Source organism: Mustela nigripes, chromosome 9 (genome assembly GCF_022355385.1).
Source record: "Mustela nigripes isolate SB6536 chromosome 9, MUSNIG.SB6536, whole genome shotgun sequence".
NCBI lineage: Eukaryota > Metazoa > Chordata > Mammalia > Carnivora > Mustelidae > Mustela > Mustela nigripes.
The window spans coordinates 43,140,042-43,159,240 of NC_081565.1; the positions used below are offsets into that span (position 1 = coordinate 43,140,042).

A 19,199-nucleotide genomic window follows, 5' to 3' on the forward strand; every position below is an offset into this window, starting at 1 on the left:
CACCTCCCCAGGGTCCTTCAAACTCCGCCCTACAAGGAGGGAGGAAGAGGCATGGGGGCGGGGCTGAAAGGTCGAACTCTCCAATCACCAGGCTGGTTCCCTGGTAACTAGCGCCCCCCACCTCGCCCCGGGGAGGGGTTTCCCCAAAGTCAACTTAACAGAAACTTAGTTGTGGTTGAAAGAGGCTTGTTATGAATAACAAACACCGCTCCCTCTCACCTGTGTTCCCCTTACCCTTTAGGAAATTGCTGGTTTGCACCCTGGCCCGGTACTGGGAGGCACTGGCTTGGGGTGGGGAGCGGGAGGGTTGGGCAAGGGGAGACCGAGGAAAAGGCAACCGCTCCAGGTAGGTGGAGGGAGGTAGAGGTTCTCAAAAGCCAGGGAGTTCACGGGGCGTCTGGGGCTGCGCGGGGCGAGGATGTTCTCACACCTGCTTGCCAGAGGCTTCCAGGTTTCCAGAGAGGACCCAGCTGGTTTGGGCCACAGGTACTGAGCTCAACAAGGCAGTGCTCTCTCCGGGCTGTGTCCTTGAAAGTGGCCCCGCTGCGGGAACAGTGCGGGCGACGCGCGGGGCAAGGCCTCCATAGCCTGGGGCTCACCGGTGGGGGTCGACGCCCGGTCCCGGCCTCCGGCTGACCTCCTCCAACAGAGACAGCTAAAGGCTTTAGTAACTATGCTGGGAATGGGAGGAAGACCCAATATTTCTTACTCTACGTCACAACATCACAGGCTGCTTTCTCTGAAAGCCTCTGTGGATGATTTTTGCCTCTCTGGATCTGTCCTTAAGAGAAGGTTGCTTCAGAGCCTTTATTCGTATTTTTTGAATTATTTTGAATGTGATTATTGTTCTGTCAGGAAACTATAGCTTTTACTTTACTTAATTGACTTGAGAGGAGTTTGTTGCATTGTGAAGTGTGATTTTTATTTGGACTTAGGGCTAAAGTGCTTCCTGTGCGGAACAAATCTTTGGTTTTGTAATGGAAGTCAATGAAAAAATAGGTTTTGATTAAAAGAAAATTGCTTTATGGTCAATTTTTTTTTTTTTTTTTTACAAGAATCGGGACAATTGCATTAGGTGAGATTGCCCTGTGTACCTGAATACCTACTCTCCAAATGTTATTTACTCTTTACAGGATAGCTAGTTTTCAGTGTTCTCTCGATCCTCTATGTTTACCTTCTCCAGACTGTTACGAGTTTGATTCCCTAATTATGCAATATTCAAGTCAGATAATATGAAGAATGTAAAAGCATTTGGGAACTGTAGTACTGTAAAAATGTAAGAGAGTATTAATATTATGGAGACTCCCTCCTCTGTATATTCTATGTCATACTTAGGTTCTCAAGAGGTTTGGAAACATCTTTTATTTATTCTTTTTTTTTTTTTTTAAAGATTTATTTATTTTAGAGAGAGAGAGTGTGTGCATGAATGGTAGGGAGGGAGTTTGCAGGGGGAGAGGGAGAGAGTCTCAAGCAGATTCCCCACTGAACGCAGGGCTCAGTGGGGGGCTCGATTCCATGATCCTGAGATCATGACCTGAGCTGAAATCAAGAGTCGGATGCTTAAGCCACTAAGATGCTCTGAGGTTTGGGAATATCTTAAGGATATTCTAATTATATACTATTCTCTGCCTAGAAAGAATCCTACCCAGAATTTTGGCCTCTTTTCCTCATAGCTTGAGATGAGTACATTAGAATGTAATGTTTCCGATTATCTGTCTTCCGTAAGTTCAGAGCCAGGGGGTGGAGCTGAAAGTGGAGAGAAAGACCTACCTGGGAAAAAATATCTTGCCTGACCATTTTCCTTAATGCTAATTTTAAGCAGACTCCTGAGCTGTTTTATCCATATACTAGATTTTGGTGATGACCTCTCCTCAAGGTGATTTTAAGAGCAGCGTAAGGATCATATCTCTTTCTCTTCATTGTTTTTTTTTTTTTTTTAAAGACTTTATTTATTTATTGGACAGACAGAGATCACAAGTAGGAAGAGAGGCAGACAGAGAGGGAGGTGGAGGAAGCAGGCTCCCTGCTAAGCAGAGAGCCCGATGCGGGGGCTCCATCTAGGACCCTGAAATCATGACATGAGCTGAAGGCAGAGGCTTAAGCCACTGAGCCACCCAGGCCCCCCTCTTCATTGCTGTTTTAATCAGCTTGCTATCAGGAGATAGAATTCAGCCTAGATGACAAATGAAGGAGCCCTAATGCAGTGCTTACTTTCAGCTTTAGCAAAGTTGAGGCACCCAAGGCTAGCAACAATGGGTAATTAATTGCCAATCAAAGCACCCAAAGGACAAGGGAAGGAAATAGTATTGTGGTTAGTCAAGTAACTACTAGAGCTGCCTGGCTTTAGCTGTGATAGTGGAAGGAGACAAAAGCAGAGTCTGAAGGTGTCAAGCAGTAGGAAGAGAGAGCTCAGCTTCCCTTTCCACTGTCTCCTATTGGCTGTACCCAGTTAGAACCTAGTTGGCTAGAAAGCCCAGCTCCTGCAAACAGCAGGTTTCAACTTGCTGAAGACACAAAACAAAAAGAGGTAGGGAGTAGACTGGAAATAGGGAAATTTAATGAACAATAGCAGTCTCATTGTTCTTTAGAGTGACCCAAAACTTTCCCCCCATTTTCCTAAACCAGATAATACCTTTTTATAATGCAACACATTGAGTTGTTATTGATTCTTTAAGTTAGAGTATATTTGACTATAACCCATGAGTGTGGTGACTGACCTGAGAAATATTAGTCAAATCAAACCTTTCCACATGGACAAGCTGGAGTTTGGGAATTCTAAATGACGTAAAAATATTTTATATGTGATTTTGTGTTCTTTGTCATCAGAAAAAATATTTGGATAGTGTATTTTGCGGGAAAATAGATTATTGGTATCAGTTGTGATACGTTGTCAATTGTCTACATGTGAATAAAGGTTTTTCAAAGACGGCATTGCAATGTAAGCCTATTCATCCCAGAGATTTTTGACATCGTGATTTCAATGTGACTCTTTGGACTGCGGAATTAAACTTTCTGCTGTTATTAAAAATATTACCAAATGTGTAAACTAGTTTTGTGCTTGACTTGGACCATGTACTCTTGCTGAACCTCACTCTCAGGGATGTATTGTAGAGTGACGGTGAGGGATGAGTGAATTTAAAAAAATGCTAGCCACATTAAAAAAAAATCCACAATATCAAAAGACAGTAGTGAAGTGGCTAGATAAATAAAAGTGTCCTGCTTATTTGCACATTATTCTCTACCTAAATTCTGCAGGAGTTTGGGATCACCATAGGAATATAAATTGGTTAAGTGCTTAATGACTAGATTGTAATGCTCCCACTTGTCTCAGTTAGACAATTTGGCTTGAAGGAAGGGGAGATCACAAGAGTCTGTAGCTTATTGTACAACTAGAGGTTGGCAAAGAACTATGGTGGTGACGGTGATGGTGATGGCAGAAGTATGGGGATTTGGAAGGCACCGTGGACATGGTGTGCTGGTCAATGTGTGAGGGTTGGTAATGATGGTGAGGGAAACATGGATGGAGATGGATACAGGGATGATGGTGGTGGTGGTGGAGTTGGCAACATTAGTGGTCGAACCGTTCTCATTGGTGGTAGCGCTGTTGGTGTTTGCAGTGGTTGAAGTAGTAGTGAAGGTTGTGGGTGGGGGAGATGGTGAGGTGGGAGTAGAACTGACCTTGGAAGTGAGGTTGTTGGGGGGGAGGAAATGGGAAGGTGATGGTAATGATATCACTAACTCTAAAAATGGTGGTGGGGCTTTATGAAGTGACGTGATGCCACATGACCTTTGCGTTTTTTTTTTTTTTTTTTTTAATGTGCCTTTGGTTGGAAACAAATAATGAAGTGCAGTAAATTTACTTGTAGAGAGTTTTGTCAAACTAAGCACTCACTTTGCAGATGCTCTTTAAGCTTTTCCTTAATTACAGATATTAGCATCCCACTGTGCCAAAAAGCACCACTCCTGTCAATTTCAACACAGTACACAAGTTCTTCTGATAAATATTATTCAACCCCAATTATTGGAAACTTTTAGAGTAAACCTGGCTTCCCCTATTCGATACAGTGCACTTGAAACTTGATTTTTATCTTGAAAGTGATGCTATTTAGTCAGGGATTATCTTTTATCTCTGTTTGCGAAACAGCTGGAAGTGTAGCTACTGAGATTTGATATTTGTCTTCCTGCACTTGACTGCCAAGCAAAATCATTTCATTTGTAATCAACAGAATGTACCTTCATGAATTAGCATAAATGTATACCACTGAAAAACTGAATCTATAAGCTTAACCTTCTAGTAGATAAAGTATATGATCAGTTTTTTTGTTTGCTTCTTTTTTGTTTTTTGGAGAGACAGAATTTTCTTTCCTTCTTTAACTCTGTATTTGAAATTAGGCCAAAATGCTCCGAGTAACATTTTCCTTTTTCATTGTTTAAAGTAAGCCTCCTTCCCTCTCCCTGGTGACATGTGACTTTTCCAGTTATGAGACACATTGATTCTAGAGATCATCAGGAACTCTGCTCAACAAATTTGTGCTGCTTAAACAATTAAAATATATTTTCCTATTTTATATATAGTTGAGACTATCAGATAGAAGAACACATTTAATTACTATGGCTTGTATTTACTGGATATTTGCTGTGCAGCCATCACTTTTCATGGATTATCTCATTGTATGTTCATCTTACAGACAAGAAGACTGAGACTTATGGAATCATACTAGCACAAGGCTTAGCCAGGATTTGGACCCAGCTGCCTGCTGGAAACCACACTCTTAACCATTGTGGGACACTTCCTGTCTGGTTGCTGACAATGTAGAATGGAGCTCCATCTTCCCTTTTTCCTAGAAAACCAAGTCGATTTGTTCTTTTACAGACTTCCGGGTTTATTGGAAAAGAGCAAAGATTGCCTTCCAGGAGACATGGAAACCATATGTAAATTACCTATTTTACTCTTGAGTTGGGAGATATTTATATGAAGAGATTGGACTGGGAGCTAGGCATCCTTGTTCTATAATCTGATCCACATGATCATGATTTAGTCTCTTAATGTGGAGACTGAGCCTTTTGGAGGCAGAGGCTCTTTTCCCTCATCTGCCAAGGAGAGAAGAATCTGCCATACCCATCTTAGATGCAACGTTTTGTAAAGACCAATCACTGTAACTAATTCCTTACTGGACCACTGCAATGATGTTTAATCAATCTTCTTTCCTTTGATCTCCACCTTGCAAAGTCATTCTCTAAACTTTTGCCATGATACTTTTTCTAAAATGGAGCATTACTCTTGGCTTATCTGCTCAAAACTTTGTTATCTATGGGGTAAAGTAAAAGTGCTTTTCATGATACTCAAGGTGCTTCATCTGGTCTCAACCTAGCCTTCCAATCATACCTTTCACTATTTCCCTTAAGTAGCCTATTTGCCAGTTAAACAGGATTATTTGCTGTTGCATTATTCCATGCTTTTATGCCTTTGCTCATACCTTGAATTGCTTGTCAGTTACTTCCTTAAATATTTATTGAGCATGCTATGGCCTGAATTGTGTTCTCCCTCGCCCGCCTAAGCTCATGTTGGAGCCTTCACCTCAAATATGACTATGTTTGGAGATAGGGTTTTTAAAGAGGTAATTAAGTTTAAATCAGGTAATAAAGTGGGGCCCTAATCTGATAGGGTTGTTGGCATTATTAGACCCAGCAAGAAGGGAGAGCACAGCATTTTGCCATCTATAAGCCAGGAAGAGAACCCTTGTCAGAACCTGACCCTGCAGGCACCCTGATCTTGGACTTCATCCTCCAGAATTGTAAGAAAATAATTTTCTGGTTAAGTCACCCAGTTATGGTATTTTGTTACGGCAGCCTCAGCAGACTAAGCCTAGGGCCTCTTGTTAGGGATGTGAGTCTGAAGGGAACAAAATCCCTTCTTCTTTTTTTTTTTTTTTAACATGTAATGTATTATTTGCCCCAGGGGTACAGGTCTGTGAGTCATCAGGAAATCCCTTCATTTTTGATTCTGTGACCCGGTGAGTTTTGCTGGCTGGTGAGTTTTTCCTCATTGTGTGTTACTGGTCTTGGTTAATCTCTGAGCAGAGGACTTTCCAGTATGTCTCAGAACAAGGCTCATTTATGATCAATATTTTGAGAATTATGGGAATTGTTCCGAAAGAAAGACGTACAGTTGTATATGCCCTCTCCTTGTTGAAGGTATCCGCTTGAGTGGGTAAATGCAGACTGAAGAAGACCACATTTTCTGTTAGCTAGTGGTAAGATGAACAGCTGAAGTGATCATCCAAATGATTGGAGTGGTCTGCTATTTCAGCAAGAATATGCGTGAGGGGAGCTGTGTTAAGAGGATAAAGAAAGGATGGCACATTATCTAATGAATTATTTTAGAAAAAATGGAGCAAATAAAGTAACTATACTTGAAATGTTATTTTAGACAAGTCTTTTTATTTTAAAGAGAATTATGTATTTTTCCACCTCACCCTGGCTTTACCCTGCCATTTTATTTGACAGAGCATCCGTCCTCCTTCTCTGGAATCATGGTGGGAAATTAATCTAAATTCTTAATTGCAATGTGTTAGTGTTAAGATGGGCAAATTGCCTCCAATGTGGTTGTTATTAAGAGTGTGGTTATAGCTTTATACAATAAAACCTCATTAGTGACATCTTCATCCTTGGGAGATTAGCTGAATTGTTTCTTACACCTCAGTGAATACATTTTATACAGGTCATGGAAAATTATGAAACTGATTTACACTTCTAGTACATTGCTGCCTCTGCTTCCAAGCCTTTTACAAGCAGATATGTAGTCGTAGGAGAATAGAAACATAGGAGATTCCCAGGAAGGTTGGACAGAGATAGTGACACTCATGCAAAGTTTTAAATATTGATCTAGATTTCTCTAAACATGTTAACAAAGTCCCATGAGAGTCCCAGGGACAAGATGTTCCCACTGTTTGACAGAGCAATTACATCTTGGTGTTATGTGAAATAAAGTACATATTTAGTAATGATTTAGAATAATATTGAGTACTTTATAATTATTTTAGATAATTACATTTATTGTACACTGCTATGTCCTAGGAACTTTCCTGATTTTTATAGTAACGTTTCCAGGTATAAGTATACTTATTTTACAGAGGGGAAACTGAGGGCTGGAGAAAGAGAACTTTTCTTGAAAAGACAGGGGTTGCCAAAGGTCCTAGAGCTTGTAGTTGGCAGGGATGCCGTTTAAAGCCAGCCCATCTTTTCATTCCACCCCATGGCTCCCCTGACTGGAATCCTATTGTTACTCGGTCATTTTTTAAATAGGAGTTGGATCTTTGTGTTGCTTTACAGCAGGAACTCAAGCAGCCGAACCCTCTAATGGACTCTTTATCTTCGTAGATTAGGGCAATCTTCTTTACACAAGAGCCACTCACGGGTTTGATTAGCGTGGTCCAGGCTCTAGGGTACTAATCAACTCTTGGCATGTTGACAGTTGAGTTTGGAGGCGTCTAAAGCAGACGACCAGTCTCAGGAGCATGGGGGCTGCTCCTACTCAGACCGCCCGCATGGTTGGAGCTGTCTGTAGAGCTAACTCCCTGCCCTTCCCTCAATAATAGTGTTTCTTGTGGCTTTCTCTTTCAAAGGATGCTAGAACCATATTCAGCAATGGCAGGGCAGTTTTGTTATGATCTGGTTGGCTGCTTCTTGATATCCTTATCTGTCTCAGGCCCTGGATCCCATTCCACTCATTCCATTCTGCCCTAGGTAGAAGCTTTCTAAGGAGTCTTTGCCCAGAATTCCAGGAACTCTGTATCATTGCAGCCAGACAGCTGGTCCTTCCCTTGTTTCGTGTGAAAGATTGTTTAATGGCCATGATTTCTCCCACCCTAGTTTGTATTCCGCTTTGCAATTTGACTTTGCTGCTCTTCTCATCCAGAGCTGGGGTCTATTCCTCCACATCCTTGAGTTTGGGCTGGCTTTGTTAATTGCTTTGGTCAGTAAAGTGTAGTGGGAGTGATAGTGTATGATGCCCATCTAGGTCACAAGAATCCTGGTAGCTTCGATATTTCATCTTCACGGACCACTGGCCTGAGACCACCGTAGAAGGAAGCCTGCAGAAAGATGAGCCATTAGAGACCAGGACACCCCTGCCCATGCAATGCTAACTTCCATACGGATGTGAGGTCTTCTTAGACCTTCTAGTCCAGCTGACTCTGCAGTTGAATGATGCACCTAGGCAATAATCATTAGATGAGCTGCCCACCAACACACATAATCATAAAAAATACCAAGTCATTATTTGCTAAGTTTTGGGTGGTTTGTTAAAAAGCAAAGGCTGACTGATACACTATGTTCTCTGGTTCCAGTAATTCTGGAACTAAGTTTTCGCAGATAAAAATGAATCATTTGGAGTGAGTCATCTGCAAGGATGTTTCCATTGCTAGTGTGCTAGGCATTACAAGGAATGGAGTGAGGAAAAGTATGGAAGTGAGAACACAGAAGCTGATCGTGGGAAATAGTAGGCTATGTTAAGAAAAATCACTTTGCTGGAGCAGAGTCTTCAGAAATAGGATCTAACTCTAGAAAGTAAGTTAGAACAAGACTGAGGAAGGACGGGCATGCCAAGGTGGTGAATGTTCATTTTGGCTGTTCACCTATGAAAAGACTGTAATGAAAACTGGAAAGGAGAAAAGGAGCTTTCGTGGACATTGGCAAAAGAGCCTGACCTGGCTGATAAGATCTGAGGGAGGAGAGTGGATGTCCATGGGAGCACAGAATTTTTGCCTCTTTTGTGGATTAGGATAGAGCTCAGACTGCGCACTGGTGAACTCTGGGGTAGCTGAATTTGTGGAGGCCAGAAAGTTCCCGCCAAATCCCCTCAAGTGAATTTTTGCCAAAAAATCAGTAAGACCAGCTGTTTGATCCCAAGACTATGCTAACCACCACATAGACACCATCTGTGTATAATGAGGGAGCACTCTGGTAAGGATTTTAAACTGCGTTATTATTCCACATGTTGTCTAGATTGGGTTGTGATTATAATTTTCATTTCTTAGCAGAGCCATGGGAAATAAATGCTTATAAATATAATAATTTGGGGCACCTGGGTGGCTTAGTCAGTTAAGCGTCTGTCTTGATTTCAGCTCGGGTCATGGTTTCAGGGTTGTGAAATTGAGCCCTGTGTTGGGCTCTGCAGCAGGTGTAAGAGCCTGCTTGGGATTCTCTTTCTCTCCCTCTGCCCCTCCCCCCATACCCCTGCTCACGTGCCTGTGCTCGCATGCTCTCTTAAAAAAAAAATGTACACATACATACACACACACATACAATAATTCATAAGAGAAGGCTCAAGCACAGGGGAAAGTAAGAGTCAGTTATGAATGAAGCTGGCATTAAGTGTTAAGAGCAGTGCAATATTGACTACCTTATAAAAGGAAAGCCTTAGGTGATGAAAGACTAGATACTGAGGCTTTCTGAGAAGGAAATTTACTTATGTTCTCCCAGATCCCATTTGGCATTTGCTTGGCCTTTCCTTTGGAAGAGGAGTTGCTGATCTTATTGTTCTGATTTCATGTACAGATGAGGCCAGTGGACCTCTTTAGATCAAACACATAGGTGTGACTCTCTTCTGGTTTCGTCTCCTATTTGGCATCAGGGCAAGATGGCTTAGCTACCCCCCTGCTGGCAGAAGCCCAAGACACCCAATATTCACCTCTTTTCTCCCACTTGTGTGTACTCAGGAACACTGAACTTATTCTCCCTCTGCCCCCGCAATGGCAGGCTAGAGGTAAGATTCAACTTTGAGGGCGCCTGGGTGGCTCAGTTGGTTAAGCGCCTGCCTTCAGCTCAGGTCATGATCCTGGAGTCCCAGGATCGAGTCCCGCCTCGGGCTCCCAGCTCCATGGGGAGTCTGCGTCTCCCTCTGACCATCTCCTCGCTCATGTTGTCTCTCACTGTCTCTCTCTCAAAAAAATAAATAAAATCTTGAAAAAAAAAAAAAAGATTCAACTTTGAAGATTGGCTCTAGGCTTCTGTACCCAAGCCAAGGGGTTCCTACTGAGTTTATCAAAGAGATGTATTTTGGTGGTTGGGGTCCAAGCCTGATGAATAAAGGAGTATGACATTGCATTTTCTTTGTCATTGGTGCTTGAGCACACATAACCTCAACACCTAATAGAAAGGTGGGTAAGAGTTGGCTATTCTTGGTTCCTTGATTAAATGTTATCTAATGGCACCCAGATCTCCTTCTTACTTCTAATAGACATTGGCTGCAATGAAGTTGTGCTTCCATAATTAAGGAATGAATCTAAGGGTCAGATTTCTTAAGGGTAAGAAATCCTAGAGAGGTATTTTTAACCCAGGAACTGAATAATCCTACCACCACTGATCTTTTAAAAAGGTCACCTGTAATGCTGCCATTCATTGGGAACAACTTGGGAGTCACTGGGACAGAAAAGGACCAAACCACATACAGTAATTAACACAAAGACTGGTGATTAATTTATTTTCTGTTATGTCATTTGGGTTGCTTTCTATTGTAAGTAATAGAGAATCCAAACTCAAATGACTTAAATAATAAGCCATTTATTATCTGATAAAAAAGTTTAGAATTAGGCATGTCCAGAGTTGGCTAATTCAGTGGCTCTATGACATCATCAAAGACCCAGATCTTTCTTTTTCCTACTCAGTTACTCTCAGTGTGTTAACTTACGTTGTGTATCTTTTCTGCTAATATATGCCAGTTTTCTACAATCAAGTTAAACACAGAACAGTATCCAGAGGCCATAAGAGAAAGATTCCTTCTTTAAGGACCTTTTAAAGAATATGGAAAACTTTCTCCAGCAACCCCTTTCAGACTTTTGTCCTGACTCATGTCCAGGCTTGTGTTGAATTCCGTCTTCTAAACCATTAACTGATAAGAGAAAGAGAACTGATAAAATTACCTCAGATTAATCGAGGCATTCTCTGAGCCTTGGGAGTGGCCCCCTCTCCTGAAGCACCCAGCTGCCTGAGAGCCATCCTCAACTGAGGTTCTGTAAAGAAAAGGGAAGGGAAGGAATGACCCTTGTTCTGCTATGAATGATGACCAGTCACACAGTTAAATCTGGCACAACCCTAGCATAATTATGAAGCCAGTCTGAACTCTTTGTCTAATGTGAAGGGATTCTGCATTGGTTGGCCAAAGTAACAAATCACCACAAATCTAGCAGCTTAAAACAACATAAATTTAATATCTTACGGTTCTGGAAGTCAGAAATCCAAAATGAGTCGCACTGGGCTAACATCATGATATCCACTGGGCTGCATTCCTTCTGGAGGCTCTAGAGAAGAATGGATTTCCTTCTCTTCTCTAGCTTCTGGAGGATACATTCCTTGACTTGCGGCCATCTTCAAAGCCAGTAACATGAGAGAGCATTCTTCTCATGCTGGCCTCTCTCTGGTTCTTTTTTTCTGCTTCCCTCCTCCACTAATGATCCTTGTGATTCCATGAGGTTCATTGGATGGGTCTCAAGGTCATATGATTGGCAACCTCAATTTCACTTGCAACTTTAGTTGATCTTTGCCATGACACCTAACATATTCTCAGGTCTGAAGAGTAGGTATGGAGACATCTTGGGGGTGGGGATTATTCTGACTACGACAGATACCATTTTTTACCTCTCAGATGCCAAGAACTCCTATGGTGGTGTCTGTGGGAATGAACACAAGTTTTGGATTCAAAATTCACCTGCTCCACTTATACATGGTATATACACCGTATGGCTATGCATACTTTGACAAGTTAGAACTTCTTTAAGATTATTTCATCATATATAAAATGAAATTCTTATTATTCATCTCAAAGGGAAGTTGCAAGAATTAATAAGACCTTATATGGAAAATGCCTAACAGTGTATAGCTAGGAATAGATCTTCAGTAAGATGACATCATTACCATTCTTTTCATTTCTGAAAGCCTATGAATATTATAACCATTGCTTCTGTTACTAAAGATATGGATTCTCGTGCTAGCCTTCCTGGCCATGTAATCATTGGTTGGCTATTAATTTTTTTTTTTGTGATTAAGTTTCTTATCTGTAAAATGTAATAAAATCCTCTTCAGGAAGAGGAAAGATAAAATCACACAGCATATATTTACTGCCCAGAGCAGTTCCTGATGCATGGCAAGTCATCAGTTGACTTCAGTTCACCTCCTTTCCTCAAAGCCTGTTCACGTGAAAGCTCCACAACTCATTCCTACCAAGGAGGTAGTTCTCAAACTTTAGTGTATGCAGAATCATTTAGAAAGTTTGTTTAAAAAAACAAAACAAAACACTTTTTGGGTCTTCCTCTAGGCCTACTGAGTCAGGCTTTTGGAATGGGGAGGGGTCTGGATAGTGGGAATGAAGACACAAATAACTAACCAGACTTAAAAATTTTTTCTTTTTTAATTTATTTGACATACAGAAATCACAAGTAGGCAGAGAGGCAGGCAGAGAGAGAGGGGGAAGGCAGGCTCCCCACTGAGCAGAGAGCCCTATGCGGGGCTTGATTCCAGGACCCTGAGATCATGACCTGAGCCGAAGGCAGAGGCTTAACACACTGAGCCACCCAGGTGCCCCACTAACCAGACTTTAATGTTGTATATTTCACAGAAATACTTGAATTTTCACATTGAACAAAGCATCATGTTTCTTAAAAAAAAAAAGAAAAGATTGTATTTATTTGAGAGAGGGTGATAGAGAACATGAGTAAGGGAGGGGCAGAGAGAGAGGGAGAAGCAGACTCCCTGCAGGGCAGGGAGCCTTATGTGGGGCTTGATCCCAGGACCCTGAGATTATGACTTGAGTTGAAAGCAGATACTTAAGTGAATGAGCCACCACTAGATCTTGCCAATGTTTCTGAATTGGAACATATGTCAGGCCAATAAGGCCTGATAAGGAGGAGAAAGAAGACCAGTGATTAAATTGAGTTACTTAAGAGTTGCTATGTCCTTATCAATTTTCCTTATCAACTTTGTCCTCATTAATGGGGAAAGTGGGAAGTTGGTGGTAAAATATTTAGCATTAGAGTTCAGAGATTTCACATAGATGACCCTTGTTGATACTTCTTTGCTATGTGATACAAGTATGTAGTATTATCTCATCATGTTCTTCACTCTACGACTACTTGATGGTGCTTTATGTGTCTTTCCATTAGGAATGTTCTCATACAAATGAAGAGAATGAAAGAGTGTAGAAAGAAGCTGAATGTTACCTTCCATTCTTCTGCCTGCTCATCCCTTCCTGGCACGTAGCCTCCCATTTTTTTTTTTTTTTTAAAGATTTTATTTATTTATTTGACAGACAGAGATCACAAGTAGGCAGAGAGGCAGGCAGAGAGAGAGAGAGAGAGAGAGGGAAGCAGGCTTCCTGCGGAGCAGGGAGCCTGATGCGGGGCTCGATCCCAGGACCCTGAGATCATGACCCGAGCCGAAGGCAGCAGCCCAAACCACTGAGCCACCCAGGCGCCCCGCCTCCCATTTTTTTTTTTAAGTTTTATTTTATTTTATTTTTTTCAGTGCTCCAAAATTTATTGTTTATGTACCACACCCAGTGCTCCATGCAATATGTGCCCTCCTTAATACCTACCACCAGGATCATCCAACACCCCCTCCCTCCAAAACCCTCAGTCTGTTTCTCAGAGTCCACAGTCTCATGGTTCATCTCCCCGTCTAATTTCCCCCAACTCACTTCTCCTCTCCCTTTCCCATTGTTCTCCATGTTATTCCTTATGCTGCACAAGTAAGTGAAGCCATATGATAATTGACTCTCTCTGCTTGACTTACTTCACTCAGCATAATCTCTTCCAGTCTGGTCCATGTTGATCCAAAAGTTGGGTAATCATCCTTTCTTTCTTTCTTTTTTTTTTTTTAAAGATTTTTATAGATTTATTTGACAGATCACAAGTAGGCAGAGAGGCAGGCAGAGAGAAAGGGGAGGAAGTAGGCTCCCCACTGAGCAGAGAGCCCGATGTGGGGTTCGATCCCAGGACCCTGAGACCATGACCTGAGCCGAAGGCAGAGGGTTAACCCACTGAGCCACCCAGGTGCCCCAGTTAATTATCCTTTCTAATGGAGGCATAATACTCCATTGCATGTATGGACCATATCTTCTTTATCTATTTGTTCATTGAAGGGCATCTTGGTTCTTTCCACAGTTTGGCAACTGTGGCCATTGCTGCTAGGTAGGCTCCCATTTTTATTGCACACTGATCTCCACCCAAATAATAACTTCACTTTCAGTATGTAAATATACTAAGTGCTAAGACTTCAGTTTTTGTTGTTGTTGTTATCAGGAATATTAAATGCAAAGGAGCAAATTGCCTCATTCCCGATAATATCCAATAGACATTTTCTCAGGAAATTTTTTTTTTTAAATTACAATGGCTGCTTAAAGGAGAAATTTAATTTACCCCTGCTATTGGTTATGTGTTTTGTTTTGTTTTGCTGGATGAAATGGGAGGCCAAAGTGTGAACAGGGAAAGGGACACTAAAGCCGGACTGACTGATTTCCCAGGTTTGTAGAATCAGAAGGGATTCTTGCTCTTCAGTTATGCCTGGCTGAAGATAGTGCATTTTCTTCTATGATGTATATGTCACTTTTCATTAATTCTGAGAGGCCTGTTCCTTTAGAAACCAGGGTAAACAGAGTAGTGTATTGGATTAGATCTCTACCGTGAATAAATTTATTTTCTAGCAAGTGTAAAAAATGAGCAAGGCCAAAACCCCCCAGAGCAGAAAATGTCACAGTGATTGCTAATACATTACTGCACAGAGAAAGGCCTAATAAAACCCCTATTAGGATGTCATACCTGCTTACGACTGAATTCTCCAGAAAGTTTATTTGATATGTCTAAGCCAATTATCAAAGTCTTAGTGATAAGAAGCAGCTCGCTGGGCCTGAATGTGTCAGAATAGAATGACTAAATTGTGGGAATTCATGGGCCTCTGCTTTGAATAATTAACTTGGCTCTTTGTAGAATGCATACACTTTGGAAACTAATTTTCTCTTTGCACAAAGCATTTTGCCCTTGTGCTGCCTTTGAAAAGTAAACTGTTTAGCTGTAAGGTTATTCCCTTTTTCATTATGTTTGGCTTGAGCTTCCTTCCCTATCTCTTGGCCCACCCTTCTGCTTGCTCTTTGTCTTGGTGGCATCATTTTGACTAGACCCATGTAGCCTTCAACCGGAAATAGGACACACAGCGATGACATTTCCTCTGAATGGAAATTAAGCCTTTGCTTCGCAATAATATTATAATGCCTTGCCTGTTTTTGTGTTTCCTATGGCTAAAACGCCAACTTTATTTTTAAAGGATTTGAAGTTTTGGATGTCCCCCCACCCCCACCGCCCTAGAACAGAAGCAGAAGTGTTGGTTACACAAATAATTCTGTAGATAAAAGCAAGAATTGATCTACACTTATTTGGAATGACAAAGTCAGTGATTTGGACCAGACTGGGTAGCCAGTTTGTTCCAACAACCGGGCAAATCAAAGGGTCTTTTCTTCCTCAGAGGATTCTCCCCCCAAAACGGACCAAACAGATACCTTGTTTTAGCGATGGGTAGACACCTGTTTCCCAATCTTTAAGTTGTGGCGTGCCAGTGTATGGGTTTCTGTGTGCACAGATGGGCCTCTTGTGTTCCCACTCTAGCTCCAGGGTGTATCCCCCACCTGGGTTCATCAGTTACGTACTGAAACCATCCTCTTGCCTGGCTCCTTTAGAATCTATCTGTCTGCCGCTGAGAGAAAGGAATTGCTAGAAAACACGGAGAGAGACCATCAGGGCAATGGGTGGTGCTTTGCTTGATTCATGATCTAGGACTTGACATTTCTTCTCCGCACCTTTGTGAGGTAATTGTAGTTAGCATCTGGTGGCTGTACATCTGGCAAAATGATCATGAAGATTAATGAGAATTTAAAATTCTTTGAAAGAAATACAGTGTTGTGTGTAGTCTTGAGTTATATTTATGGATGCCTTATTCCTGTGTAATAGAACAAGTTCCTTCCCACTCTGATTCAAGGAAACCTGCTTAAGACGACTGGCTTTCTCTCAGAAGCATTGAATTCCTTTGCCTCCTGTGCTGCATTCTGGCTTGTACGGAGAGCTTCTAACACAGTCTTAGAGGAAGAATTAAACCTTACCTTAAAGTCAATTGCCAAGGGGCGTTTGGGTGGCTCAGTGGGTTAAAGCCTCTGCCTTTTGCTCAGGTCATGATCCTGGGGTTCTGGGATTGAGTCCCACATTGGGCTCTCTGCTCAGCAGGGAGCCTGTTTCTCCCCCTCTCTCTGCCTGCCTGTCTGCCTGCTTGTGATCTCTGTCTGTCAAATAGATGAATAAAATCTTGAAAAAAAATCAATTGCCAAACTAAAGGTTTTGGATGTGGCTGCTTTTCTTTTGCGTTCACACAAATAATCACACAAATACGGTAAGGGCTTAGCACGGTGGAGTTTGCGCTGAGGTAGATCGCTGAGGTACCTCTGTGAAGACTGATTTTCAGTGTTCATAGCATTTGCCTAAATGGAATGGTATGTGACTGTGTGTGGAAAAGTGTCTGTCCTCTTCCCTTCTATGCTGATTTTAAAATGTCCTGTCTGGACTCTGAAATTTTCTTGGAGTAACATTTCCTTCTCCACTTTTGTGTACACTTTTTGCTGAGATAGTGGGTACTTTAAAATCTCTCTCTCAGGAAAGAAACAAGGCAAAGAACAGAAGCTTCTGGATTCTTAACCACTGATAAGTGTGTCCACTGGTATGGTCTTCAAGGAGAGTGAAAATAGGAACAAAAGCTTGAAAATAAGATTAGTCCTTCTTATTTAAAAATGAACTTGCAGGGGGAGGTTGGTGATGATGGTCATAAAAAGCAAATAAGAGATGATAAGATGTCAGAACTCCAAAAACGAGTGATGATCACTGCTCTGAGAACTTACTTTCTAAAGAAAGCCTCCTACATCTGCACAAGTGTCTCTTATACATATGCTAATCTGCTCCACTGATAATTTTAGCTTTTGGTTTGTTTTCTTCCTGTCATTGTTTTATGTTCTTATTTGCTAGACTTCATATGCACATCTGGGGAGGAACACACTTGCTTATCATCAAGTCTGGGGTGGGGTATGTTGGGAATACGTAATAGTCCTTTGCACTAGATGTTCCCTTTCACGAAGTAGAATTTGGTGAATGCTTTTGAATAATAGCGGTTTTGGGTGAATGGAAGGGAGTACAGTATAGATTTATATCTCCATTCGCCTTAAAGCATTTAAATATTTCTGGACATAATGACTTACAAATTCTTTCCTCTCTTCTCTAAATAGATCATGTTAAAATGAAATATTTGAAGTGTGGCATGGCAGTGGATTCCTGAAGCATTTATCCTTGGGTTCCCTTTGCACCTGGAAATAGAGAAACGCTTCTCTCCTACTATGGCTGTAACAAGGATTCTTAGGTCATGCCTAAAGCAGCTCTCAGAGGCCGATGAAAACCTTGTGTTGAAAACAGGCATACCTCACCCAAATTCTTTGAGAATATGACTTATCAGATGGCATTGAGGCACACAAATCCACATGCCAAGCCCTGCCCCTTGTACAACATGGATCGAGTGGTTCTTCTATCTGTCTAGGTCTTGCCTCCCTTGGAGAGCTAAGTCCGCCTCCTGGGTTTCTCATCCTTTGCTTGGTTGCCCCATGGAGACTCTCAGCATCGTATTTCATTCCTCTTTCTGACTGGTTATCCTTATCATTCTCAGCTCTTCCCACTTTCTGACTTGGACCCTACTTACTTTATTATTTTATTTTCTACTCTCCTTCTGCCCCCCCAGCTCCCGAACTTAAATTCCATTGGCCGAATCCAGCCAGAAGGCAAGGGTGCCCACTGAGGCTGTCCATGTGGGTTAGCCTCCTAGGTTACTAAGCAGGCTGTGAAAGTGTGAACAATGAACCTGAAGAGGCCAATGGAAGATATCTAGCCAATGGGACAAAATGCCCAGCATGCAGAAACTATTTTTCTTCAGACCCTCTGTCTACTCTTGTTTCCATGTATAAAATTCTAAGCACATTTATTTTCTCTTTCTCTTGTTATTTTTTTTAGTTACCATTTCTCAAAAGACCAGAGTGCTCAGAGTATATAATCTATGTTGATTATTATCTGAAGACATTCAGATATCTAGACCTTGACTCTACTCAAAAAAAGAAAGTTTTCTGCTTCCTCATCTATACTCAGTGACTTCCCTTGCTGAGGGTCAGTGTTATATCATCTTTCTAAAGTAGCTGTCTCAGTGAAAAATCACTTTATAGTAGGTTGCTTTTGCTGTATAAGACCCTCCTAGGATTTGGTAAAGTGGAATTTACTTGGAAGAAGACAGCATTCTCAGTGATCCCAAGAGATGAGGGTTATCGCTTCTGTGATGGGTACCTCTTCTGCCTGAGAAATGCTGACTGGAATTCTTTTGATTCTTTTAGTTTTAAGACTTCTCACATGTATCTTTACATAAATAGGCTTGGCATATTTGACTTCAAACTTCTAGAAAAGTCCCACTCTGTCATTTTGCTTTTATTTATTTTAAAATTTAATTAAGACAACTTTGGTCTTAAAGTACATTAGTTTGCTTGAGTTTTAGTCTGACAATTGTTTATGAAAGTATCATTGAGTCAGAATTTTCCAGGGTAGTGGTTTGCTTAATTAAGTTCACTAAAAGTTTATTTATTTTTGTTTGTTTTCTTGCAAGGCAAATATTAAAACAACCGGGGGAATAGGGAACGCTGAAGTCATGTTTGTTTTCACGGCACTTCATCCTAAACTAAACCAGTCTCATTTCGATGACTTGATTTTTCAGTGTATGTTGGGGTGACTGGTGAGCTCTTTGTCTTTTGAACAAATTGGTCTTCGGGAAAGTTGATCTAGGAGTTTGAATGAAATTGTGATATGTAAAAAGAAAGGAGAATTTTAGATTTAAGTTTAGGTGATATGCCACAAACAAGAAACATTAGGAAGTGTATGTCTTCAGGGAAAAAAAGGAAGGAAAAACAGAAAATTTTTATGTGTAATATTTGCATTTTAATGTTTGTGTGTTTACTGTAATAGCTCTCATTTGTCCTATTACATTGGTTTGCTTTCTTATAGTTTCTTTCTACTTTGGAGACACCATTTTTTATGAAATCCTAACCAGGCCTTGTGTTTTAAAAAAAAGCCATATTTATTGGTCAGATA

At 41.2% G+C, this 19,199-nt stretch overlaps 1 long non-coding RNA gene across 1 annotated transcript in view; it reads left to right on the forward strand.

Moving 5' to 3' along the window:
* The first annotated feature begins 271 nt into the window (after positions 1–271).
* Positions 272–19,199, forward strand: part of LOC132025108 (uncharacterized) — a 321,473-nt gene continuing 302,545 nt past the window's right edge. Inside the window, exon 1 of the long non-coding RNA XR_009406419.1 lies at positions 272–346. This is a non-coding gene — a long non-coding RNA (uncharacterized LOC132025108). The remainder of the gene's footprint in view (positions 347–19,199) is intronic.